This window comes from Microtus pennsylvanicus, chromosome 14 (genome assembly GCF_037038515.1).
Source record: "Microtus pennsylvanicus isolate mMicPen1 chromosome 14, mMicPen1.hap1, whole genome shotgun sequence".
NCBI classification, from domain to species: Eukaryota; Metazoa; Chordata; class Mammalia; order Rodentia; family Cricetidae; genus Microtus; species Microtus pennsylvanicus.
Genome location: NC_134592.1, coordinates 36,088,895 through 36,116,311, shown reverse-complemented (window position 1 = coordinate 36,116,311; position 27,417 = coordinate 36,088,895). Strand labels below are relative to the sequence as shown.

The window sequence follows — 27,417 nt, the reverse complement described above, 5'->3', positions numbered from 1 at the left end:
TTGAAGCAGCTCTAATGGACCACAGAGAACAATTGGAAATACTGGAAGCCTACATATCCACGTAGTAAGAATGCTGCACATGGTGGTAGAACTCTGAACAGTTCTTTGTTTGCTTCTCTGACTTGGGATACATTCCCTCTGTATTTTCTTGCCTTCCCCCAATCTTTGTTCCAACGTGAAAACCAAGAAGAGAAAGTGCACGGGTGGTGTCTAGCCTGGGCTACCTCATGAGGCCAGTGTTCTGTTTAGAATCCGTCTGAAGCAATGTGGATGGGTACTCACTGAAGGGCATAGATAATTACATGATGGAGCATTACCCGCTTTACCTTAAATTCAGAGTTTCTATGAGGCAAATAGAACAGCTGACGTGCTGAGTACTTGAAGTTCTTGTGTTCACAGTTTGGGTTTGGTGCTCCCTGAGACTGCCATCGTGCAGACCCCACATGCAGATTTATTCCTCACAAACGCCGCATCTTGAGACTGGCTGCTAGCGCAAATGATCATGCTTAAAACTGCAAAGCGAGAACAGCATCTTTGCAAGCTCCCACGTTGTGTTCTGTGGTAAGCTATCAGGGATAGGAGAGGCACAGTAGGTGAGCCTCGCCCGCTAAACTGAAACCCCTGTTCCAGTATGTCCTATCGACCACATGGAAATGCGTAGAACCTGCTCGTTAGTGGTGACTGTCACATGGAACCGCTTAGTTAATTTATCTGGCTTCCCACAGCCCCTGTGATTACAGGCCACCGTCAAGAGATTTTATTTAAATTAAAGTGACCTTTCATATGTTTTCCTGTTTGTAAAAGTAATACATAATCTTAAAATTCCACCCTTTAAGAAATATATTATGGAGAGAAGGGAAAAGTCTCCCGTAATTTTCAACACAATTGCTATTAGCATGCTTTTGTATATGGTCCTTCAAATACTTTCAATGGATAAGTTAAGATTTTACTATTCATTTTCTTAATAATGGATGGGCTTGTGTGGTCTATATTATTTCTCATATTTTCCCTCTTACTACATCATGGACTTTAATATAGCAGGATTTTCTGAGTTTTCCTTTCTCATATTTCTTCAGAGTCCCATGGTCCCATTGAGTGGCATATCGTCTAGAAAATTAAAAAGTAGAGCTATGAATGGTACTTATTTCTCCTCCCTCCCCTTCATCCTCTCTGTAAGAGTAGTTTTTAAAGAAAGGTCACTTAAAAGCACTTCTGAAGGCAACAGTATTAGGTTTGTCTATGGATCTACTTTCCTATAGACCATTTATTACTTCTGATTGATGTATTGAGAGTGTGATGCATGAATCGATGTCTTCAAAAAAACAGTTCGTACTCTGATGCTCTTTCCAGCAATAGTAGTGTGATGTTGCTGTCTGTTAGGAAGATGACGATGGGATTAGTTGTCTGCCTAGAGAAAAATCAAGCTCTGTGAAGGACAGAATCTTAATTCATTAGATTGCTTTGCAAGGTTTTCTCAGCCTAGTTCTCTAGTATCAACTTCCAACACCCCATTCCATGTGCCTGTGCTTCAGACATGTTTCTTACCACCTCGGTGTCCTGATTGACTTCCCTCTCTTGGCATGCCTTTCATTCCTTCTGCTAGGTGACACTTGTATGCTCACAGCTCCTTGATGAGACATCACTGGACTTCCAGGCAGAGCTCTTTGTCCTTACTCTCTGCTTCCATGTACCACTCTGATGTTATGTCATATTTTACCTTCCCTGTCTGTGTTTTTATGTGTACGACTGAGCTACACCCCCAATTCTCGGTTTGTTTTATTATAATGTAATACACACACAATAAATTCCACAAAGCCTAATCAGTTTACTAATTTATCAGGTCAGAATTAACACCTGGACTGTAGCCATCAGAACATAGGAAGGTGCTTTCCCATTCTTCTGTTTCCAGAGGTAGCTCATTAAATTCTCAAGTGGGTCTGACTGATGACTGGTAATTTTGCTCATTCCATCCAGTACAGATTTTTTTATAATGGGTTTTTACCCTCTTTTACAACATTTATTGCCATTCATTTCAGTTCTTAAGAGAAACAAATTAAATTACTGATTTCTTCAGTGGCAATTATGGATTTATGAATAAAATACAGATTCTATTTTTTCTATTCATTGATAAAATTTGCTATCTATTTGAAGAAGTTTTATTAGAATTAATCTCAAGATGCGATATTAAACAGAAAGATTTGGTTTACTGTTTATTCCTTACAGAAAAAAAAATCAAACCTTACCTCTCATATCTCTAAATCTAGATTGAGATTTTTAAAAGTGGAGTGATGTTGTGTTTCAGGTTTCCTTCTCCCACTAATCGATGATACATTTTTTATGAAAGGTACCTCTGCACTTTTTTTAAAGCTAGAAAACAGAGCATTTGCTCAGAGTAATTGGATTCAACAGAAGGGCTTATTGGTCTTCTTGGAAAGATGATCCTGAGATCAGCCCCTTTCATTTACATTCGGTTCAGAGGAGGTTAACAGTCCCCAGTTCAGAAGGCTGGCCTCGTTACCTCTTCTGCATAGGGAGTCCAGCTGGAGAGACAGTATTACTTGGCACTGCCTGCGATTCTCAGCTCTTCTTCGAGAGGTATCCAATAGACCTAGATAGTGGATCCCTTCTCAGCTTGTCCTAGTATTCTTATACAGTTGTCTTTCTGTATTAATTAAGTGATTAATGAGGTCATTCATTCACATAATCTGTCATTGTCAAAGTCAGTGTCTTTTATTTCCCCGTTTCTTTGTTCTTGGATATCAGATTAAAATTTTCTCAACCATTTTTACAAAGGCAGTTTTATTCCTTGTAAGTAACTGACTAAATAGAACAAATATTCATTTAGAATCTTCCCTGTGCTCAGTACTGCTCAAGATCATAAACTATAATCTCTCGAAGGTAGCATGTTTTCCCACTGATTTAAATAATAGCTGATGAGTTTTAAGTTCTTTGTGTGGTTGGTTTTATAGATTTCATTAGTAATTATAAAATGGAAGATTCAAACAATCTCCTTCCCCTTGGAACAATATATCTCATTAGTTCTTAGTATTAATTATCTAAATACTCATCACTAGTTAGTGCCATATTGCTTCAAGCATTTTTCTGCATGTCTATGTGTGTGTGGTATGTATACATGTTTGAATATGTGTGCATACCTCCTTGCCCAAAGTTGATGCCAGGTGCCTTCCTTTACTGCTGTCGATTTTATTTATTGAGGCAGGGTCTCTTGCTGAACCCAGAGATCACTAATTCCAGCTAATCTAGCCAGCGGGGGAGACCTGAGTGATAGGATTGCAGGTGGGTGCCACACTGCCTAGCCTTACATGGTTCTGGAGATTGAAACTCTGGTCCTCATACTTGATCAGCAAGTACTTTACCTATTGAGCCATCTCTCCAACACCCTTGTTTCAAATACAGAAGGACTTATTTATGCTAAGTACATATTTTAGTTCTTTTGTAGAAAAATCCGGAGCATTGTTGACAGGTCTGTGAGTGAAATGCATTTGCTCAGGTCTTAAATAGGGTACTCATCCTTGGGAACCCACCTACAATAGTGTCAATTCTGACCTAGGACTAAGAAGACAAAAATTAAGTATCTGCACTTGGATCCTGGTTTTGGAGAAGCCATAGATCTGCTGTATGGAAACTTCAGTTTCTGTGTGGTAGCATCTGAAAGCACTATAAGATCAAAGTGTTTAATGGACAGTCCTGTGATAAGAAAGTATGTACTGATATTTACTTATCACCTGGAATGAAAAAAGTAAGGCTTTGCCTTCAGTTTTCATCCCCTAAGGAAATGGAAAAGATAGTAAGTAATTAGAATTAGATCCCCACCTGCCTAATACTCGGGGAACACTGATGGGTTCCAGAGAATGCTTGCTAAGGACAAAAATTAAGTATCTTCCTGGATCATGGTTTTGGAGAGGCCATAGACTTTCCATGGTGATGTAAGACCCTTTCTTCTTGTCTTCTGTGGTCTCTTTGCAAAGCCTAAGTCTTACTTAGAAGTAACTTCTCAAACTCAGGAAAAAAAACTTAGTTCGCTTTGGTCCTTGCCTATAAATCAATGGTTGACACTTTTTTTGTGTGTTCTTTAGAGAGTTGTGCTCTTGCTAGAGGACAGAGAAATAGCCTATGTCATTAATCAGAGAGAGCTATTTACCACTATAATCTAGAGGGCACTTGCCCATAGCAGGCAGTACAATTACCTTGGTTGTGTAAGCATGGTTTGCTTAGACTGGCTCCAAATGTTTGGGAATTATTCAAGAGCCGTCTGAGACTGGCCAGTTAACTATTTTTTCCCTGTTCTCTTCAAATTCACCTTTACACCTTCCAACCACATTGATAGGACTGGAGGTTCCAGAAATTGCAACATTACTGACTTCCAGCCATGTGACATAGGATTTCAGACACCCAGTTAAACTTTAAGCCAGACATTTCTCTTCAATTCAGGTCACCTACAGGCCAGACAAAGCCAAGGTCATATGTTGAACCAATATAAGAGTTCTGTTGGTTCCAGTAACCCTCCTGTTGTTCATAGCTTGAAATACTATACCATGGTTAATCATAAGTGTCAGCTGCTGTGCCCTTTTATTTATGAGCCCTTAATCAGGAGGACACAGCAAGAATCACTGTTCATGAGGAGCCTTTCATGAGGCCTTTATGGATACTCTTTCCTCTGTAATCGTGAAGAGGACTTGATGTTAACTTGCAAAACTGTTGAGTAGTCTGTGTTGGCCTTTCTGCAAACAAACTTTTCTGTGCTGTGATTGAATGATCTATCTGTAACTTTTATGTTGCTGCTATTACAAAACAAACAAATCACTAAGCCATTTCTCCCCATCTCTGTTTTATAGATACATAGTTTTATAAGAATTCAAAGAGGGCCATAATCAGGAGTTTAGATAGGATCATTTTATGAATAAATAGCAGAGTAAGATTTGTAGCCAGATAATTTAGTGACAGTTTATAGTTCCCTATTTCTGTATTTACTGCTTCTTTCTCAGATTTGTAGCACCCAAACATCATGTACAGTTCCTTTTTTTTGAGGCTGTCAGAATGTTTCTAAACTTTAGATTCATGCTTACCTTTAAGAGCTAACATTTTTGTGGATTTCATTCCTGTGGAATTCCACTCTTCACTCACTGATCCCTGTGAATCTTTCACTCCAGCCTCACAGGCTCCATGTGGTTACCTGAATACAACATGCTTTCCCCAGCTTTCTGGGTTATATAATGCTGTTCCCCGGCCTTCCTTTCTTCCCTGTCTCCTTCCGGACAACGCTTCAGAGCTCCTTCCATCATGACATTTCCCATTGCTTCATGCTTGAATGTCAGTTGCTCCATGGACGACCTTATTTGCCCTATTATTAAAGTACTCCATTCTACCTTCTGTTTAATCTTTTTGTTGTTGTTTGTGTTTCCTCAAACAAACAACAAACAACAAGGAGCATCCATACTGAGGACCTAGGCCATATTTTCCAAGCAGCATCCAAACGGTTGGCTTGGCACAGAATTGCATATTTCTCTTGTTTTCTCATCAATAGATGGGAAACATTAGCATTTGGTTTCTCAGAACTGCTCTGAGGAAGGGAAAAGAAACTGACGGGGAACTCAGAATTCTTTTAACAGTAGTTAGTATTTCTTCCAAAAGGATTACCACACGTGTTCAGTGACAGCTGTATGGACACACCAACCTGACATTTTTTTTACAGTATCTTAAAGTGAAAATGGACAATCAACCACAGAAAAAGGTGATACACTTCCCCTTTGTCTCCAGTCTGTTTAACCTAGCCAAGATGAAGCAAGCGTGCTGGGAAATGAGCTTTTCTGAGTAATATATTTGTTTAGACTGCTTCCAGCTTCTTAACCTCTGCTTCCTCTCGGCGGTATCCACCTTTTCAATGCTCTTTTTGTGTAGGATGGCATGTTAGCTGTTAGAATAATAGGGATCACGCCCATTATGCCAGCAACAGTCTGTCCCAGTGTGATCACGTTCACTGCACTGCTCACCAGCAGGAGCTCAAGGGAAAATGGCTTGGGACATTAAACAAATAAGTCAGCTAAGAGGGCTGTCTAGACCCAAGGAGCAGAGTTTCTGGATTTGTTTAAAGAATTAAATTTGTGCACTACACTTTCCCCCTTTGCAGCACAGATAGAAATCTTTGCTGGAGGAGTATTTCAACATCCTAGCTGCAAGTATAACTTACAGTGGAAAATCTTTTCAGTTCGGAAAGAGGCAATGGCTCTTCTGTAATGAAAGACAAGGGTGGCTAGGGAGAAAATGTGTTCAAGATTGACGTGGCTTAATGAAGGAAGCAAATTGTTAGTCCTTGAAGTTAGGAGATCTCTGTTTTCATCTTATTAGTAGATTGGTCAAGAAATAGTCAGCGTCCACTGTATTGAGAACCGTTAAACATTCTGAGCATTGCAGTAAGAGTAGAAGACCCAGTTACTGCCCTTGAGGGAGTGAACATTGAATAGGCAGCTGCTATAGGTTAGGACCAGCAACAGAATGAAGCAAGTCAGGTATAATTAAAGAGCCCCAGACAGACTACAGACCAGAAGGCAATGAATGGATTACTGTAGACTCTGCTGCTCTGGAGCTGTAAGTTTCTTGGATCTCCCCCACAAATCCTATCTTTTCTTTTAAACAAGATTGCCTGCGCCCTTTACCAGGTACAGTATTTACCACTGTGAACATAGAACTTCGAGTCTCTTGCAAAACTGTAAACAGAGCACAAATGAGATCAACAGTGGACGTGGGAGCACCAGATACCCTGCAGCCAAAGGAGTCAGAGTGCTTAGTAGTGTGATTGTCATAGAGATGATGTCCCTTTTCAGCTTTGTAAAATGTGACTTTCGGTTACAGCTTCAAAGAAAAAAACTATTCTAAGTTGGTTTGCCTTCCTTAATTTAAAAAAATATAGAACATTTCATTTCCCCCAAGTCTGAGTATGTTTTCATTTTAATTTGCTTCACTTATTAGTTTATTCGGCACATAATTACTTTTGGCAGGCTTTTATCCCTTGTGCCCTTTGGGTATAAGGATGGGGACCTGGGCCTTGCCTGGTAAAAACTAGGGAATCTAAACACGTGCCTGTAATTTTAGCTTGTTAGAATATGTGTGCTTTCTGTAGTTAATTTAGAAGAAAACTCTAATTTTAGTTAGATTTGCCTTGTCCTGTTCATTACTTATTTGCTCATGCGCTCACTCATTCATTTTTCAAGTTAATAATTGCTAGAAATTTAACCCCGAGTCATCAGTGGCATCCTCGTTCGCCTCAGATGAAACCATAAGTTCTTTCAAATGTCTCTCTGTAGAAAGTGCTGACTCTGCCTGCAGATCACCTGACTGGTCTCCCAGTCTCTGTCTGCTTCCCTCTCACAGTGAGTTCGAACTTGTTCACTGTAAGCCATTGAAAGAACTGTGTTCAGACATGCACTGGTGGATTCATGTGTTATTGTGTATCTGGAAGTCTACAACAAAACATTCAAGAAATGATATATGTCTTTACTCTCTATGATTCATCGTGACACTGGTTCAAGTTACATTTTCTTTTCCTTTTCATGCTTGACATGGTCATCTAGGTTCATTTCACAAACCATTAATGGCTTGAGGTGTACTGTTCAACTCTCTTCATCATAGCGGCCTACCTGGTGGCTTTATATCATTTCCTTGTCTGAAGCCTTTCATTGACTTCCAGTTGCACACATATAGTTAGTTTTTTGGGTTTTTTTTCTTTGTTTGGTTTTTGGTTTTTCAAGATAGGGTTTCTCTGTAGCTTTGGAGCCTGTCCTGAAGCTAGCTCTTGTAGACACCTGTCTCTGCCTCCCAAGTGCTGGGATTAAAGGTCTGAGCCACCACAGCCCCAGCACACTCATATGGTAGAAATTGCACAAATGTAGAAATTACCGCATAATCTATGAGGTCCTACATGGCCCTGCCACTGCCTCACCTTTGCTTTCCTGTGCCCCAGCACCTCTGTCCAGGTTCCTCCCTTTCTATGGAGTAATCATTTTTCTTCTAGTTTTTGCCTCCTTGACTCCTGTTATCCCATTCAGATTTTTGGGTACAGATCACTCTCTTTAGAAAATTACGTTACCACTCATAACTTTTTTCTTTTCTACTTCTTACTCATGGAGGGTTTATAATGGAGCATAGATAAAGAAATTGTGCTACATTTACACAATGAAGTATTATTTGGCCGCTAAAAAAAAAATGACATCATGAAATTTGCAGGCAATTGGATGGAACTAGAAAAAAAAAAAATCTTGGGTAAAGTACTCAGACCCAGAAAGGCAAATATAGTATGTATTCACTTCTATGTGGCTGTTCGCTGTTAAGTCGTTAATAACCAAACTACAATCCACAGAACCACAGTAAGGGAACAGAGGGTACAGGTGGATCTCATTAGGAGAGGGAAAGAGGGACAGATAATTATGGTTGGCTATGGGACGGCTAGAATGGGAGGATCAAGTAGGGAGGGTGTCTTGGCTAGTTTCCTGTCAACTTGACACAAGCTAGAGTCATCAGAGAGGGGAGAACCTCCACTGAGAAAATGCCTCAGAAAGATCCAGCAGGTGGCAAGCCTGTAGAGTGTTTTCTTAGGGTTGATGAGGGAGGGCCCAGTCCATTGTGGGTGGTTCCATCCTTGGGCTTCTATAAGAAAGCAGGCTGAGCAAGCCATGAGGAGCAAGCCAGTAAGCAGCACTGTTCCTTGACTCCTGCATCAGCTCCTGCTTCCTGGTCTTGCTTGAGTTCCTATCCTGACTTCCTTTGACAATGAAATGTGCTGTGGAAGCCTCGCCCTAATAAACCCTTGCCTTCACACGTTTCCTGGATCACAGTGTTTCTTCACAGCAATAGTAACCTTAACTAGGAGGAGAAGGGGAGAGGAGGTTAAGTGAGGGAATGTGGAGAGAGAGACAGGTAAAATTAAGGTGCATTTGATTGGTAGTATGGAAACCTAATACAGCAAAATCTTCCTAAATCACATACACATATGAAAGCAATCTAAATGAAATCATCAAATAATGGGGTAGACAGAGTCAGCTGGCCATCTCTTGTCCCCAAGTGAAACTTCAAGTACCCGGATTGGTTTATACCAGCATTGAGTCGCTGATCAAAGGGATCCTATGGGAATCCCCAAACAATCCAGGTTGTTGCGAAGACTATAGTTTGCTCTCCAAAAAACTGACAGCAAGACTCCATTGCTGAAGACAACACCTATACAACCTCATTGAACCTAGAGAAGATGAGCTGGTGCCTACATAGAACCTTCATCCCTACATTCTAGAGTCGTTGGTACAGGAAGGTACTCTACAGGAAGATAACACCAACCCAGCCACAAACCCTTTGATCTGCAGTGGCTTGGAAGATACTAGTACATAGTGGCATAAAGCTTTGGGAGTAACCAACCAATATCACCACACCACAGGAATGAATCCATACCCAATACTGCTTGTGTGACCAAGAACCTGAGACTAGATAGCCCAGGGACCTAGGGTAACTACCTCCCTCCCCATGTCCTATAAGTAAAATGACTTTGAATGACATTTTGCTATACTCATGTTAATGCCTTGCTCAGCCATCATCAGAGAAACTTTTTCCTTCTGTACATGGGAACAAATACAGAGATCCACAGCCAGACATTATGTAGCAAGTGAGAGTCCTTGGAACACTCAACTCTAAACAGGATGTCTCTAACAAATCTCTCCATTTTAGGGCTCAGGGAGCCCTTAGGCAGAAAGAGTGTAAGAGCCAGAGGGGATGGAGAAAGATGAAGAAAATCAGCTCCTCTAAATCAATTGATCAAAGCACATATACACTCCCAGAGACCGAGGCAGCATCCATGGGGCCTGCACCCGTCTGCACCATGCCCTTTGCTTATATTATGGCTTCTAGTTTAGATGAGATTCCTGAGTATGTGAATGTGTGGGTCTCTGCTTCCTGTGCCTTCTCTTGGGCTCTTTTCCTTCGATTTATTTTGTCCAATGTGTAACTTTTTGTTTTCTCTTATTATATATTTTATTTTATTATTATCCCTCAGAAGCCTGTTTGTATTCTAATGAGAGACACAAATGGGGTGAATCCAGAAGGGAAGGATAAGTCGGGAGGGGAAATCATAATCAGGATATAGGATGTAAGAAAAAAATCTACTTTAAATAAAAAGGGGGAAGGTTAAAAATAAATAAATAAGAGAATTCAATGGCTGTTGAGAGCAGCTTCTATACTGCTGGAGTTTCCAGCTATAGCATCACTGAGCTATATTCTTTAGACCTAGCCCTTCCCATGATGGAAAAGTACCATTATACAAAACAGTCTATTCCATTTGGGGGCCGTTTAAATTACAAGGAGAAAAAAGGTCTTACATAATTCTTATGGAGATAAGTTTATTCTTATAAAAGTCTTATTCTATAAAGTCCAATTACTTCTTTCTTCCTAGCTGAAGCAATCCTACTTTCTGCATTTATTCCTCATGTGTCGTGACCTCCCATACCGTTTCTCCCCCCGTGACGCTTTTGCTATGCCCCAGGTTTTCTGTATATGCTTTAAAACTTGGCACCCATCTGGCAATGTCAGACAGTGCCCAGCACAGTGTGACTATATATTTTTCTCACTCTGAACACTATACTTTTTGCTAATCTGGCCATAAATTGCAGTAGGGTTTTCAGCAGCCAAGTGCCAGTATTGGCATATATAATGTTCGCAATCAAGTACAACCCCTGGAACATTTCACATGAACTCTGTTCAGCCTGTTCATTCTCCTCCCATCCCAAACATATGCATTTCCATTTTTCTCATTCAGTCTCATCTTATTAACTTCAGAGCAATCTTATAGTCAATCTTTTGTGGGGTCCACAAGCTTGGCAGAAGAAGAAGATAAAATTAAAAAAAAAAAAAAACAACCCATCACACTCCAGTGAATACCACAAACAGCTATGTGCTTTAGGTTCAGGAAATGAAAAGCTCTGCTGGTTTTAAGTGTCTCAAATGGCCTCCCTCCTCCAACCCACCCCTCCCTCTTCAGCTCTTCACTCTGAGGCCCCATTGAGCATGTCTGCAACAAGACTCCCTTTTGGGAGGGTGTCACTACCATCCTCCACATTGCCACTCAATAAAATCTGTCTTGCTTAAGCCAGGGCCATCTTTAGCCTCTCTGAGCAAACTTTTGCTGCCTAGTTGCATACCACAGAATGCGGCAGTAGCATTGTCTGGTGGACTTGGCCCGTTGTCTCCCAGAGGAAAACATCCTCCCCACAAAGCCCCCAATCTTTTGTTCCCACAATCCATCTCTGGAGACTATCTGAAGCCTACAGAAGTAGGAGTGCCTTTGATGTTTATATTGGCCAGCCTATTTTCCCTTTTTTTTTTTTTTTTTAAATAATCAGGGCAGTAGGAAATGTGGAGAATTAACCGCATGACAGCCGCAGAGGAATTCATTAGGGAAACTGAGATGCAGTCCGCTCAGATTTCAGCCTCTCAGGCAAGCATCACAAAGGAATAATCGTCTTCTAGTTGTTTTTAATCTTTTCTTTTGTGGGACCTTCCTCGTCCAGGAAACCAATCTCAGTGTCCAGCATGGCGGAGCCTGAGAACACAACTGCCAAATGGTGGTTTTGATTCGGGGATTACTACAGCGACATCAAACAGGTCTCTCTAACCTGTCTCTGAGGGAACTTGTCCCCTTGGAGACTTCAACGGACAGGGATATGTCACTACTTTTATTTAAAACGTTACCCATCAAAAATTTGTTTTACAAATGTAACATTGTACACAAAATTTTACTATGTAAAGAAAAGTGGTGAGGAGCAAAATTTTGTGAATTTTGTCTAACTTGGTGTTGCCAGGCCATCCTTTCACGGCCTCAGAGGCTCTTTATGATAACTCACCATGGCTTAAGATATGCATAAAAATTTATTTGGAGGAACTCAGTGAAGTACCGCAATGATTTCCTCTGTAACTGTATAAAGGCTACTGTGGGGCCTCCAGATACTAGTGCTGTTGCTAAGATTTTGCTCTCAGAGTCCAGAGTTGTCCCTGTGTCTCACTATTCTAATTCTTCATGATTTTCTAAAACTTAGTCATGCTAGGAGGATTTGTATTGAAATTATTGAGAAAATCTTTTCTCAATTACCTTTATATGCCTTAAAAGTTTGTATTTGCTGGAAAGATGGATCAGAAGTTAAGAGTACTGTCTGCTCTTCCAAAGGTCGTAAGTTCAGTTCCCAGCATCCACATGGTGTCTCCCAACTATATAGAATGAGATCTAGCATACAGGTGTATGTTCAGGCAGAACTGTATAGACAATAAACAAATAAATCTTTTAGCTGGGCAGTGGTGGTGCATGCCCTTAATCCCAGCACTTAGGAGGCAGAGGCAGGCGGATCTTTGTGAGTTCAAGGCTAGCCTGGTCTATAAGAGCTAGTTCCAGGACAGGCTCCAAAGCTACAGAGAAACCTGTCTCAAAAAACCAAAAAAAAAAAAAAGTTCATATTCATAATCTGCTGAGCTTACAAATACTTCATTTGTGTTGATTTTTAAAATCAAGTTCTATAAGACCACTGCTTAAGTACGATTTTTTAGTTCTATGAGTAAACATGCCCATTAGAAAACAATTAAAGCATTTCAATATTAGTGATTTCTTGAGAAAGAGCTCAAAGCCTGAAGGACTCATACACATAATTGATTTTAAAGTCGTTTGGTTTTAACTTCGGACAGGTCCACCCTCCTTTTGTTTCCACCACACATTTAGAGCCTCACAGAGACTGATCTAGACTTGCAGAACATTTCCCAGGGACTATTTTTCACAACTCACCCTAGAGATTCATATTTGGTCTATTCCATCACCTTATCCGTGGTCGACTTTTTTCCTTCAAAATTCAGAGAGACACAGGCATGTGCCACCTGCTTGTCAATGAGAAAACATACCAGTCCTTCTGTATCAGTGACATGAACCAGTGTGAGAAAGAGACGGAAACAGATTAAAAAGCAAAGAACTTGCAGTGTGTATTCTGTACAGCAAATAATGAAAGATGTGATTCAGTTTAGGTTTTCTTTTTTTAAATTGGTCATTTTGTTCCTATGGACATCTTTAGGGAGTCACAGATATTTAAAGGGTCACTTCTTTAGTGTTCCATCTGTGCTGCTTGTTCAAATGAAAGATTGGAAAATAAACATCAAGGAGTTGACTAAGGGAGCTTGATTCCTTTATACTGTATAGTCACTGGATATACCGTATATTGAATAAAAGTATCTATTCACATAGAGAAATATGATATAGGTGGCAGTGGGAAAGGTAGCTTGTAAAACTGTGCTGGGAGCCCATTTAGCAAAATGTGCTTACATTTGTAGCATGGAAAAGAGAGTTCTCAGTGAGTACATCTGCCAGAAATCAGGGAAAAGCATTGATTGTTCAAAACGAGGATAGTACCTCACATTTATTTGAGATTGAGCTATTTGAGGCTGAGATATTTTGATTTCTACCAGAAAAATACTGTATTTTACAATCAGCTTTTTAAAAGTTCTGTTTTCAAAGTTAGCCGTTATCTACTGGTTGATTTAATCATTTATTTTTTTTGAGCTCTTCATTTATTTTAGAGACCTTTGTGAGTGAGGGATGAGCAAGAGAATTCGTTTTCTTGGGAAACCTTTAGAACACGTGTATGAGAAAGGTTAGTTCAGAAGCAGTGACTCCAGGTTGTCACAATAATATATCATAAAATACTAATGTTTCAAATAGGGTAGTTAGTGGTGGGAATTCAGAAGGGACAGAAATGAAGGAAGGATATAGTGAATAGCCCTTAGAGTTGAGGTACAAACCTCTAAAACAAGTTTTTTTTTGTTATTGTTATTGTTTTTACTTGCACACTTATTTACTTTCTTTATCTCTTATTATTTTATTTTATTTTTATTAAGAGAATAAATCCAATAAAGGGTAGAAACAACAAGGGTTAGGAAAAGAATCTTTCTAGGCTGTTGTCTTTGGCTGATTTTTGTATGTGTGTTGTCAAGGTTTTATTTGGCTTTTTAATTTAAATATTTATTTGGAAGTATAAAATTTATAAAACTAACAATGCACAAGGCATACATTGCATTATTCATTTTCTTTATAATTTAGTCCTCCTACCATGTGCCTTTATGCACACACACACACATACATATACACACACCATACACATGACATTATTCTGAGCTGTTTGGGGATAAATTATCTGAATATTTCAGTGTCTATTTACAGGAAAGAAGATATTGTCTTATATAGCTATAGTAGAATTATCTGCATCAATAAATTTGATAAATTATACTTATCTATTATTTGTATTCTAGTTTTACCAATAAACCCAATAACAAAACAGTGTCCTTCATAACATTTCTTCCTTCCAACAGAGAACCAATTTACAATTATATCTTATAATTATTTGGTGTAGTTTGTTGTCATGTCCATTTAGTTTTCTTTAATCTAGAACTTTCCAATAGCCCTTCTTTGACTTTTATAAATTGGGTTTTTTGAAGAATTTAAGGCTAACCTTCTCTCAATCCCTAGAAACTTTAAAATATTTCCTAATTATTTGGTTCATTTTGTATCTCGCCAGCCAGGTGGTGTTTTTTCCTCAAGTTATTATTTCTGGAGGTACGCAGTGTCCATCTCTACCATTTGTTGGTTATATAAAATTTGGCCACTTAGTCAAGGCATGTTTAATTCTTCCTTTATATAGCTACTTGTTTTCCCTTGCAAGCACAAAGCAACCATCCCACTTCTCATCACACACATGGATTTAATATTGTGTGCTGTAGGCTCAATAACATGACTGTTAAATCGTGGTTTCCAACTTCAACTTTCTCTTCGTATTTGCCAGTCAGTACTGTACCTTTTACTTAAAAGCAAGAGAGCTCTTTCTCATCTCAGCTATCCACCAATTCATTTATCTTCCTATCCATCCACTTTTCCATTTATCTATCTATCCATTTATCCATATACAGACCCACCCATTCATCCAGCTTCTCACCCATTCATCTATCCATCCATCTATCCATCCATCAATCCATCCATCCATCCACCCCTTACCAACTTAAACTCATGAATATTTATTCTTTTCAATGATAGTTATTTTTTATGTTCATATTATTCCTTTTGTAGCTAGTATGTTCTTGTTTCATAATATCCCTATTATGTTTTAGTGTTGTTTTACTTGTTGACATGATACGTTATCTTAAGCATATCTTGTACTTGCCTTGCCTCAGCACTCGAGTCATCTATTTTCCTAAAAATCCGCAGTTCTCTTTCAGTGGAAATAGTATTAGCTACCAGGTTCTAGACGCACTTGTGCTCATTACTATTGTAATGGCTTCTTGGGCCTTTCAATATACAGATGTGACTGAAAAATGTATATGCACACACACATAAATATATACACATAGCATATATGTACATATATATATATATTAGAAATCATTAATCACACATTGAAACTTCTCATTTCAACCAATCTACAGATTTCATACTACTTGATTCAGTTTTATGCAGCTTTCAAGCTTGAGATAATAAGACATACAGTGGAGGGAAATAGAAAATTGAAACTTACATGAGATGATGTAAGTGGTCAAGACTAGGAAATCAGCCACACGGAGTTAGGAGTGTGCCAAAGCCAAAGTCAGGAGTCTAACAGAAAAATACTGAAAGAGAAAATAACTGAGGGTTTCTACTGAATTATAAGCTATATTTTAAAACTACTATAGGAGGTGAAGGAAATAAAAAGAGTAGCCTGGGAAAGAAATGTAAAAACTGAAGTTCAAAAAGTAGCTAGAGCTGGGGAGGTGGCTCAATGTAAGGTGCTTGCTGTGCAAGCATGAAGACCTGAGTGTAGATCCCAGAACCCGTGGAAAGACAGACATGGGGTGTAGATCCCAGAATCCGTGGAAAGACAGACATGCAGTATAGATCCCAGAACCTGTGTAAAGACAGACATGGAGTGTAGATCCCAGAACCCATGGAAAGACAGACATGGAGTGTAGATCCCAGAACCTGTGTAAAGACAGACATGGAGTGTAGATCCCAGAACCCGTGGAAAGACAGACATGGAGTGTAGATCCCAGAACCTGTGTAAAGACAGACATGGGGTGTAGATCCCAGAATCCGTGGAAAGACAGACATGGAGTGTAGATCCCAGAACCTGGGTAAAGACAGACATGTGGTGTAGATCCCAGAACCTGGGTAAAGACAGACATGATAGCATTCATGTATAATCCCATAGTTCCTGTAATGAGATAGAAAATGAAGGCAGGAGAATGCCCAGAATCTTGCAGGCCAGCTAGCCTGGTGTGTGTAGCTGTGAATGAGACACTCAGTCCTGAACAAGGTAGAACTATAAGGTAGATTAAAGGTAGATTCTCAACTTTAATCCCAGCACTTGAGAGGCAGGGACAGGCTCATCTTTGTGAGTTCAAGGCCAGCCTGGTCTACAACGAGTTAAAGGCTGGTCAGGAACAGTCTACCTGAGCTAATGGGAGCTCACCAATACCAGAAGGACCGGAAAAGAACAAGCATAGGACGAAACTAGTCCCTCTGAATGTGGTTGACAGTTGGCATGGCTGGGGCAGATTGAAGGGCCACTGGGATTGACACCAGGACTTATTCCTACTCCTTGTACTGGCTTTTTGGGAACCTATTCTCTTTGGTTGGATACCTTGTTCAGCCTAGTATAGTAGGGAGGTCCTTGGACCTTCCCCAAAACAATCAATATGCCCTACCCTCTCTGAGGAGTGGATGGGGGAGGTAAGTGAAGAGAATGGGAGGAGGAGAGGAAGAGGATAGTTTGTTTTCTTTAAAAAAATATATATAAAATAAAATAAATAAAGACTGGTCAAAGCTGCATAGTAAGACCCTGTCTCAAAAATAAAATCAAGTGAGTAAAGAAAAGGTAGAAAGAAAGGACAGACATATGAACTTGTCCTCTGACCTCCTCACAGATGCTATAGTATGCACACATCCATATTTACACACATGAACACAAATACACACATAGAGATAATAAATAAAATAAAGAGCACCTCAACATTGTGCCCCAGGCCTGTAACCTTAACACTCAGGAGGATTGCCTTGAGTCTGAAGCCATCCTGGATTACATAGAGAGCTCTGGGTCAACCTGGGCAGCAGGGCGAGACCATCTCAAAAAATAGTAGACTCAACCAATACTCCATAGTGCCATAGACCATAGTGCCATAGGTCAAGACTGGATTAAATTTAAGAACTCAAAAACTCATCTGGACAGTGGTGGTACAAACCTTTAATCCCAGCACTCAGGTGGCAGAGGGAGGTGGATCTCTTGAGTCCCAGACCAACCAGTCTACAGAACTAGTTCCAGGATAGCCAGGGCTGCAACAGAGAACCCTATCTAAAAAGCAAACAAACAGTAACAGAAAAACAAAAAGGAAGAAGGAGGAGAAAATGATGGTGATAATGACGAAGTAAAGAACTCAAGAGTGCTCAGAGAAAACTGAGGACCAAGGTTGTGGCTTTAGATTTTATATTTGATTATCCAAAGTTTTTTTAATCTGACATTAGAAACTCATTGGGGTCATTTTTTGAGAGTACAGCTTTAAAATAATAAAGCAGCTTACATTGATTACCATTTCTTTAGTCTCTGAAGGAGATTTACATACAGTTTTTCTTAACCTTGTAGATATGGTCCACAAATATTATTTTGTTTCTATTTGCATGCTAAGCAAGTTATACTCTGTGCAGAAAGCACCCAAATCTGTGAGGCATTGTAGACAGGCTATTTTTAGGGAACTCATGTTTTTCTTTAAAAGCTTGGTTAGCATTTGGAATCGATACGCAGTATAATATTTAAAAGGAAAACAACACATTTCCTCATCCCCCAAGAGGTTTCCTAAAATAGCATGTAATCTTACCTACATTGGGAAAAACCTCAAATTTTATAAATTGGGTTGGATCTAACCCAGATTACCTGACCAGGAGAGCCCCCAAGAAAAACAAGGTGTGGTAAAGGTTATAGTAATGGCAATTAAGAAATTTGTGTTGTGCCTGTTGGACCTCACTGAAAGCAGTGACCCAGCCTGTGGCTACTGGCATCCTTTCCACTGCTGAGACATGCTGTCTTTTTGGAGAGAAATCCAAACCAAATTTTTGCCCACTTTGAAAGCCAAAATATTCTTCTAATTCCTTTCAGCCACAGCAAAAGCTAAGTTCTTGCTAGCCGGATCCGTGCCTGTGGGACCTGCTGAATTAACCTGTTTCTGTGCGCTGTTTAAGAACTTGACAACTTTGATTTTAGTTCCTTCTCGTCATACTCACAGAATGTGAGAAGACAGAAAGTATTTTTGATGTTATCTACTTGAAACATCTCACTTTGCAGAGGAAAACACAAAAGGTTTAGCTGACTTAGAATCATATCTGTAGCTCCATAGCTGGAAACGGTAGAGCCCTATCTTAGGGCTCCTGGCCCTCCATTCAGGCCTACAGTTGGCTCATATACTACAGCATCTCTGCTCAACTGAAAGAGCTCTCTAGGGTCATACATTCCATTCTAGATGTTGACCTCCAGAGCTGCATGCTGCTGACAGTAAGCTAACAACAAGCTGCTCTCTAGTAAAGGTGTACTATGCTCAGCAACAGCGCAGTGGCCTGCACACAGCAGCTAACTCCATCCAGTATGAAAGCCAACTCTTCATTGACCTGAATGGGTTCTGTGGAGAACTTTGCTAAACTTCTTTTGAGGTGGAGAGGAAGTTCTTGAGAGAATGCTTTGAAATCTCCTTAGCAACCTACAAAAGCAGTGAAACAGTTTTGTGTTTGTTTGGAGGGAGCCCTCTGCCAGAAGTTCATGGGGAGATCCAGAATGAGTAGAGAGGACATGGCCAACAAAATTCCCCGGCCTGGGTTGCCAAGAGCTGAGGGTCCTGAGAAGTATCCCTGTCCAAAACCTTGGTTTCGTTCTCACATCCCATGCCTTACCAACAAAGCGGTTTCCCTTCGTCTCTCATCCCTTTCACTTTCAAGTTCTCAGGGTTGCTTTACTGGCTGTACATTCCCACGCCTAGATGTTTGCCTTGTCATGCTTGAGCTCTCTAGCTTGTGCTAAAGCCAGAGTCGAGATTTACATGGTATATTTTCTAGGTAGACACATCTAAGAATGACATCCTCTGTGATCTCCTCCTCTGCTGCCTTCCTCCCCCAGTGCCTGGTCACTGATCTCTCCCACCTCTTTCCACCTCTAGTTCAAGTACTAGAGTCCTTCTCCATGGAGATCTCTCTGGTCACAAGGCCCTTTCCCATCCATTGAAACCGGTGTTTGGAGAAGGCATAATATTTGTCTGATTTTTATGGCTTATTACCTATTTTGATAGGTACTACCAATTGAATGTGGATGAAAGGTTAAAAATAAGAAAAATAAATTTAGAATGTTAATAGACTATGCTAGATGCATCAAAGACTTTTTTTAGGCCAGAGTTATATTGTAGAGCATAGACTAGACATGAGAGTTATTTGAGAATTTGGTTGGAAAATAAAGTAATACATAAAAGTACCGGAGAATATGTTATGTGGACCTATTAAAGGCAACCATAAGTTATCTTTAGGCCTAAGCTTGGCCTAAACATCAAATGAAGCACAGATGTATCAGAAAGGTTATCTGTCTGGTAAGTGTCCAAAGCACCTGGAGGCCAGCACTGAGTTTCCCTTCTGCCTCCAGAGCTGTCCACAGAGATGGGAGTGCTGGCTGACTTCAAAGCTGTAGTGCCAACAGCCATAGTCCCCCTCTTACATATTCCTAGAGCAAACTGCTTTATTCCAATGGTTTGGTTTTACAGTTTGCCTCTATAGGCAAAGATGTCGAAAAGGACAACTACTCTTGTCAGACTGTTAAGATTGCTGGTCTGTGTGAGAGATGCGTATGTCGAGATCAACAGACTGACCTCTGGTTTGCTAGTCCTGTCTCCTATGAACTTGTTAGGGAGAAGCACTGTGTGTCAGATTAGTCAGCTGTGGGGTAGTTACAAAACTTCTATGCCTGCCAGACTTAAACTGGCTTATTCAGCCAATGTGGTGCCCTTTGTCAAAAAGAAGACGCTGTAATTAGAGATTGGTTGGAAACTTGGACCCCAGAATCTAACTGATCTGGGTTTGGAAAGGTCAGCCATTTTCAGGCTACATGACCTGAGTCTTATTCCCACTCTGCAAAAAAAGAGATGTCATAAGAGCAGCTTTGAAGTATTGCAGTGAGCATTAGATAATGCATTGTAAATGCTTCAACCAGAGTCTGACCCAGATCTGTTGTCGTCATCCTTGTCAAAATCGTCATCATCATCATCATCTTTCACAACCACAGTAGCACAAAGGAAATGCCACCCTGTGTGTCTTTTGGATTCTGCTCACTTCTGGGTCCTTTCTTGGCCTCCACCATGCAGAGTAGAGAACAAGCTGCCATGTGAACACACATTCATGAGGAACTATAGTAAGATGTGGTTCAGAATATTGAAGCAGGATAGCATCATTCTGATTTGAGAAGAGTAGGGGAGTAGAAGGCATGTTCTAGAACCTGCAGAACTTTGATCTTTAGAAAAACTTCATTAATCATTAAGTGATTGCTCGTGAGAAAAAAATCTGGCGAGAATCCAACCTTTCTGAAAGGAAAGCATCCCATTTCTAGCCTCAGTTCATTCCTTCCCAGCTTGACTATGGGGCAAAAACATGGATTCTTACTTCCAGGAGCAATTTGGCTGACACTCTTGTTGTGTTGTTGGAGTTGATTAAACAGGTCCAGAGCTGGTTGAGCTAAGTGATGGGCTGATGTCCTTCTGAAAAGACATCATGGTAAACCTCAGGAATTTGTTTGCTGACCAGTTTTCTCATTTAAATTTTTCATGGATGCTCAAAAGATGTGCTTTCACCACATATGTTTGACTCAAGGTTAGAAGAGGCGACTAATAAATCCAGTGAGACTGGACTTTATGAGTCTGCGTAGGTTGTTGGACAGATCTGCTACGAACATGTCAAGCACTTGCTGTGTGCCGAGTAGAATGTCGAGTGTGCTATAGAAGTTCTCTGTTTCCGTCCTCACAGTGACCCTCCGAGATACACATGACTAAATATTCCATTGTAGAAGGAAATGAGGGGACAAAGAGATGTTAGTCATTTACTCAGTTCCATAGCTTATTAGACTTAGAATTGGAGTGACTAAGAGGGAGTGTAGCTTGATGATAGATGGAGGAAGCTCTGGGAATGCAAGTTAATAGACAACTGAGCATGAAGACGTTGTCCATATATGTTCTTGGTGAAGATAAGAACGAGTCTCGGGTGCGTTATTAGAATGCAGTGCTGTGGTTCGGGTGGGGGAGAAAAAGGGGGAGGGGGAGAGGAGTTCAAGTGGAGATTATTGGTGTTTAAGAGTGCTGAAAGTCTTGTTTTCTTCTTGCTCTCAGACACCAGAATGGCTAAGAACAAGATGATAGCATTAGCCCAGGAAAACTATTTTGAGGGCATGGCCCTTGCTTCTCTTCTCCTTCTCTTTTCTGGTTAAATGTTCCTGGAGTTGGGCAGGCAGCTAGGTTCAATAAGCCTTGTCTTGCAAGGACGAACCAGAGGAGGGAAATTACGGATTCTGAAGCTGGGAGTCTGCTGATGACTCTCTTCTGTGTAAGAGAGAAGGAAGCCAACTCCTCAGCCCCACAAAAATGTAACAGTAACTGAAGAGTCATGAATTTGAGAGAGACTGAGAGGGAAGATATGGGAGGCATTCGAGGGGGTGGAGATTAATATTAAGTATGGCATTCATATATTAAATTTAAAATAAATACAGAAAGTAAATGTAAAAAAATCCTTCTTGTACTCCTTAGAAAGGACCCTGAAAAGAATGGGGTGCTGCTCTAGTAGGAGGCCATTTGCGGAAACCTTAGAGCAGAGGAATGTGCTACCCCTGGCGTTTGTCACCAAGCCCAGGGCAATTTTGTCGTTGAAATGTTAGTCCTCTGTACATAATGGGGTGAAAAGGCTCTTCCAGCATGCGGGAGGGAGGCATCTAAATGATCCCTACACCCCCCCCACACACACAATTCCCTTGAGATCCTCTAAGACAGGCATTAGTACACAATGAAAACTCACAATTCAGTCAGTAGTAAAGGACTTTGTTTGAGCAATGGGAGATGGTCAGTGTTCTGAGAGCTGTGGCTTGTTGTGTTCTCAGTGGCTTTGCTCCAACTGTTTGTTCACCAGTGTTTTGAGTTAAAGGAAATGACAGTCTACAAATTTATGCATATGGCACACAAAGAACAGAAGAGGCCAACTTCTGGGCTCTGGTACCCACATGCAACAAATATAGCCGTGTCCTTCCCTGAGGACTCAATTTGTAAGGCTCTTTATGACATTGTGCTGTAGGGCCAGTTCCCCAGTGTTGTGGACTGTCCGTGAAACCAGCCTTCCCTCTGGTTCAGCCTTCTTGTTGTTTTCCCTTTATACCGTTGAATTAAAGGACTCCTTAGGGGTTCCAATTATATTATGGAAAAAAGAACTCAGAGTTCTGAGAACATATAGAACAATCTGTTTTCTTCAACTGGATATGAAGACCATTAGGATTTTATTTTTATTTGTTTTTTTTTTTATTCAAGAAGATTGATGTATCACTGTTACTTCTAGTGACAGGTAGGAACATTCAGTTCATTCCCAAGTTGTCATTGCAGGAATTCTATTTTTTCACATGTTCTTCACATTTTATAAAGTGCTGCTTTCTACACAATGCTTGTTAGAAATGGTGCTGTTTGGAAAGTAAAGCAGAAGAGGCAAGACAAGTTTAATTGTCCCCCTTTCAGAAGCACAGAGAATTCTGGGGCAGCAGTGGTGGCGCCACCAGTGTTAGCCACCTGCGATGTGACACCGAACCTTGCATTTGTCCCTTCCGTTAGGTACTATTATCCCTGAGCCACAGGGAATCTGTCCCCCAGGAAGTGACTTTCTCCAACATCATGTACAGTGGTAACTAGAAACACCAGAATCAGCTCTGATTCTGACGGCCACACCCTCAGTTGCTGGGTTATTGCCACTAGAAAGGTCATGAGCCTTTCCAAGGCCACTGGCTGCCTCCTGGCCTTGGCAGTTCCAGTACCTACATCTTTAGACTGCTTAGCGTACCTCTACATTGTGTGGCTGCTTCCCTGGTCTGCATTAGCTGGGCTTTTTTTTTTTTTCTTCTTCAGAACAGAGAAGCGGAAAGTAAAAAATGAGCCAAAGTTTTTCTCATAACAGAGAAATACTTCCTTATAACCTTTTCAGAACCACAGAGATGCTATACTCTAAGTATAACTGCCTATGTTCTCTTCATGTTATGGTTCCTCACCATCTCTCATTCTTAGAGTGCACACAGTTCTTGTATAATAAAGATTCACATGTGAATTCAAGCTCCGTGCCTCTATTTTACTACTTTGAGCATTGGTAGAAGCAGTATGTGTCTCAACGTACCTGGGAAAGTTAATTCCCAACTGTAGTAGACAAAGGAGTGAGGCTGAGTGAAAACAGTTCAGCCTCTTCCTAGAATAGGGGCCTGAAATGCGTTACTGAAATCCTGACAACTTATTTCTGCATAAGCTGGAGCTAATACTTGATTCACAGGCTTGCTAGAAAGACCACGTTGCTCAGGTAGCTGTGTGTTTCCTGGGAATGAACTGTGTTGTGGATACTGTGCATGCATTTGCCTCAGCCTCAAGGCAACTCTAGAATATAGGTGTTATCACCTGAACTTGATGAACAAGGGAAGAGTCTCATAGAAATTTGATGGCTTCCCTCAAGTGAACTATACCTTGGAGTCTAAAATGCATCTAAATGTCATGTATCCTTATGTTTTCCCAGGTAAGGCTACCATATCTTCCTATCATCCCAGTGGGTTTTTGTGTGTGTGTGTGTGTGTGTGTGTGTGTATGTATACTATGTATATGCCTGTGTGTGCACATGTGTGTTTGTGTGTGTGCAGTTACACATATGTTCATATACATGTCCCAACTCCTCACTGATGCTTTTCAACCATTTTTAACCATTCTTTATCCCTCTCTGCTTTATAAAAAAATAAATAAATAAAATTAAAAAATGAGAGTCCTACACTGGTATCTCAGGTTGTTAGTTTTATGTAGATCTCGGGAGCTTAGTTAAGAACAGCTGGTTAATATGGAGCTCCTAACTCTTTTAAAGAAAGTGGATTGTGGCCCTCTCCTGAGAACAGAAGCTCTTTAGTGCCATGTGATAAGAGTTTGTGCTAACAGGAAGTGGGCTCTGCTTCCATCTGTCTGGTTGAGAGCTGGGGTCTTAACCCACTCAGAATCAGAGACTACTGTGGAACCACAGACCCTGCCCTACCGTGGTATTCACAGCGTGGCCATGGGACAGATCAAATCTGCTATGTCTCGGAGTCTTTGTGGAGGAATGAGCCAGGACTGTGGAACGGAGCTGGCATTCATGGGAAACAGTGTCATTCTAAAGACGATGGCATGAAAGACTCAAGGTCTAAGGACAGCTTTGTCAACTTTTTTGGCAAGGCCTTCTTGTTTAAAGGTGGTCGTAGAGAAAGAAGGCCTTGTTGGGTTTCTCAGGAACTCACAGAAGTTACCAGCTTGGAGCTATTCCTTATCTGTAACAGGTCTTTAGGTTATAGACCTAATGGGGATATAACTTTAGTGCTCTGTAATTAAACCAGCTTCACACTATTTACAAGGCGTGTCATACAGCACTGAGAGGAAATGGGGGCACATGGGAAGTCTGCTGCTAAGAGGGAGCAGCCAAAGGAAAATCAATGTGAGCGGCTGACTCGGGCAGTGGGGCCAAGAATAGTTTGAGGAATTGTTCTGTTCTGAGCTGTAAAGATTTCTTGATGTTGCCCCCACCCCCACTCACTTACAAGTGAGCCCCAAATGTTAGATGATTTCTTGTCTAACTTGGTACCCCCCCCCCCCAGCAAGGAGAATTGCCTACTTGGGTGAAGTATCGTAGGCAGTTGGCAGTCTGTTTCATGATAGTTTATGTAACTGCCAGTGCTATTTGTGATCCTCTGAGGATAGACACGAGAGAAGTTGGTCCTTATTGGGAAGCCTGATGCTCTTTGAGTGATAATTTTATTGTTGTCTGAACATGAGTGTAATTGATGATGTGTTAATATCAGTTAATATCTATTTAATCAAGTGACAAAAAAAATCAGAGTTTCAAATGTGCAGCTACAACATCCGTATATTTATGTAGAGCCCAGGTTAGTCTTAAATTAAAGCAATCCTCCAGCTTAAATTTTCCAAGTGGTAGGTACAGGCATGAGCCAAACACGTAGCTTGTCTTTCTTCAGTGAAGAAAAACAGAGTTGACAGTTATGAAGAATATCCATAATTATGTTTAAAAAAGCCATTCATTTTGAAAGAGTAGACAACAAACCCAGGAATGTTTAGATACATTAATGGAACCTGGCATGATTAGACATGATGGATTATGTAGTCAGACATGGACACTGTAAAGGATAGAGACAGGAACAGTGAAGCGCCATGTCAGGGCAGTGGGCACATCTCTGCAGTGGGACAGACTGTTTATAAGGAAAGTGGAACTTCTGCCTCACCAAAACCCCGAGGATGTATGTGTGTAGTTGACTCAGCTCCTACGTGCTGGGTGTGAGGGCCTCTTAGTTCTTCTGAGGCAAGAAAATCAGCAATTTTTTTTCTTTTTACTTTCGCTTATGTGGAGGTTTGATGAAGAAGAAACAATAGAAAATTGGAGGGTTTTTATTTTAATTGAACATTAACCTGTTTGGACTTCACTTAGTTCATAGTGTGTCTTCCTGTTTATCACGGAGGCACATGAATTTTAAAATAAAAAGGTGTCCTTGAGAGTGAGTGGTACAATGACAAGCTCACAAACATGACTTTGGAAATATCCTTTTTAAATTTAAGATTTTTTTGTTTTACATTTTAAGAATAAATGTTTTGTCTGTGTGCATGTATTTGCACCACATGCATATATGTTAGATCTCCTAGAAGTGGAGTTATGGATGTTTGTGAACCACCATATAGGTGCCAGGACCTTTGCAAGAGCAACAAGTTCTCTTAACCATCGAGTCATCTGTCTAGCCCTTGAATACCTTTTTGAAAAGTGCTTCGGCGTCCGTGTCCTGATTTTGAAGACCTTTGGTAGGACTGCCCTTTGCTACACTCTCGGTGTGAGGACACCTTCCTGTGTCTGTCCTAAGTCCACTCTATCACTTTCAGAGCCCTCTTCTCTCAGATAGGATTATTTCCAGTACTTCAGTTTTCCATAGAAATCCCATTTTCCTAGTCTATTCAGCCCTTACAACTCTCTTTTAAACCATCTGGATTCTGGAATGTGGGGCTACAATCCAAAGCTTCTGAATTGTTTAAATAATAATAATTATTATTATTATTTTAAAAGGTTGTTTGTTTCCTAAGTGGTCCTGTTTGTGAATCCCATCGCACTGTTTGAATTATTAGACTGTATTTTTTAACCGATGTCCAATTCACGCCCTACAACATGAACTCGTTTCTTAGTCACTAGCATGGATGGCAATCACCAGCGTCTAATTTCAAGTCATTTTGTCACTGTGGAAAAGGAATCCAGTGCCCATTCCTAGTCACTCTCAATTTCTTCTCCTGGTTACTGGAAACCACTCGTTTAGCTTGGGGGATTTGTAAATTTAGGACGATTCCTGTAAATGGAGCCATATACAATGCATTGCCCTTTGTGTTTGACTTCTTTCCTTTAGTATAATGTTAAAGTTTATTTTTGTTATATCGTGAATTAGGATTCCATTCATTTTGTCATTGGATGTTATTCTATTATTTTTCTTATTCTTGCTTGTTTGTTAAATTTGTCAAATTATCCCCACAGGAATACTCTGTTAATCTTGAGTTTTTAAGTCTTATTTATTTAGCTTTTTAATTTTTTATTCTATAGTCCAATAAGATCCTTTTTAATCCCTGTTTTCAGTGCTCAAGATACTGCTCACAAACCGAGGAGACAAACCCAACACCTGCATAGAGTTGTTAGTTTTCATTTGCAGTTGACAGCCATTGTGTTATGTATATACCCTTCAGTTGAAGGTTTTCATTTTTGAAAAATGTTGACAGACACTCTTTTGTCTGAGAGGAGACAACTTCTCCCAGCTCGATAACTGGTTTCCTGAGGTGGTCAGGGTGGGTGGTGGAAGAGCTTGATGGGAGAGGCCAACTTATTATAAAGTTTCCCCCCCATCTCTGCTGAGGGTGGGATGTTTCCTGTGCCTGAGGGGGAGACAGGCAGAAGCACTTGGAGGACTTTTACGTGCATGGTGTCACTTCTGGAATAGGAAGTAGATGTGAGCGTGTGACTCGGTTGCTAGCAGTTGTACCCCAAATTGTAGCATCTATAAAGTGAGATAATAATAC

General features: G+C 40.4%; 1 protein-coding gene across 5 annotated transcripts in view; it reads left to right on the top strand.

Moving 5' to 3' along the window:
- Rad51b (RAD51 paralog B) overlaps positions 1 to 27,417 on the top strand; it is a 500,962-nt gene that overhangs the window by 259,928 nt on the left and 213,617 nt on the right. The gene's annotated exons all lie outside the window — the stretch shown is intronic.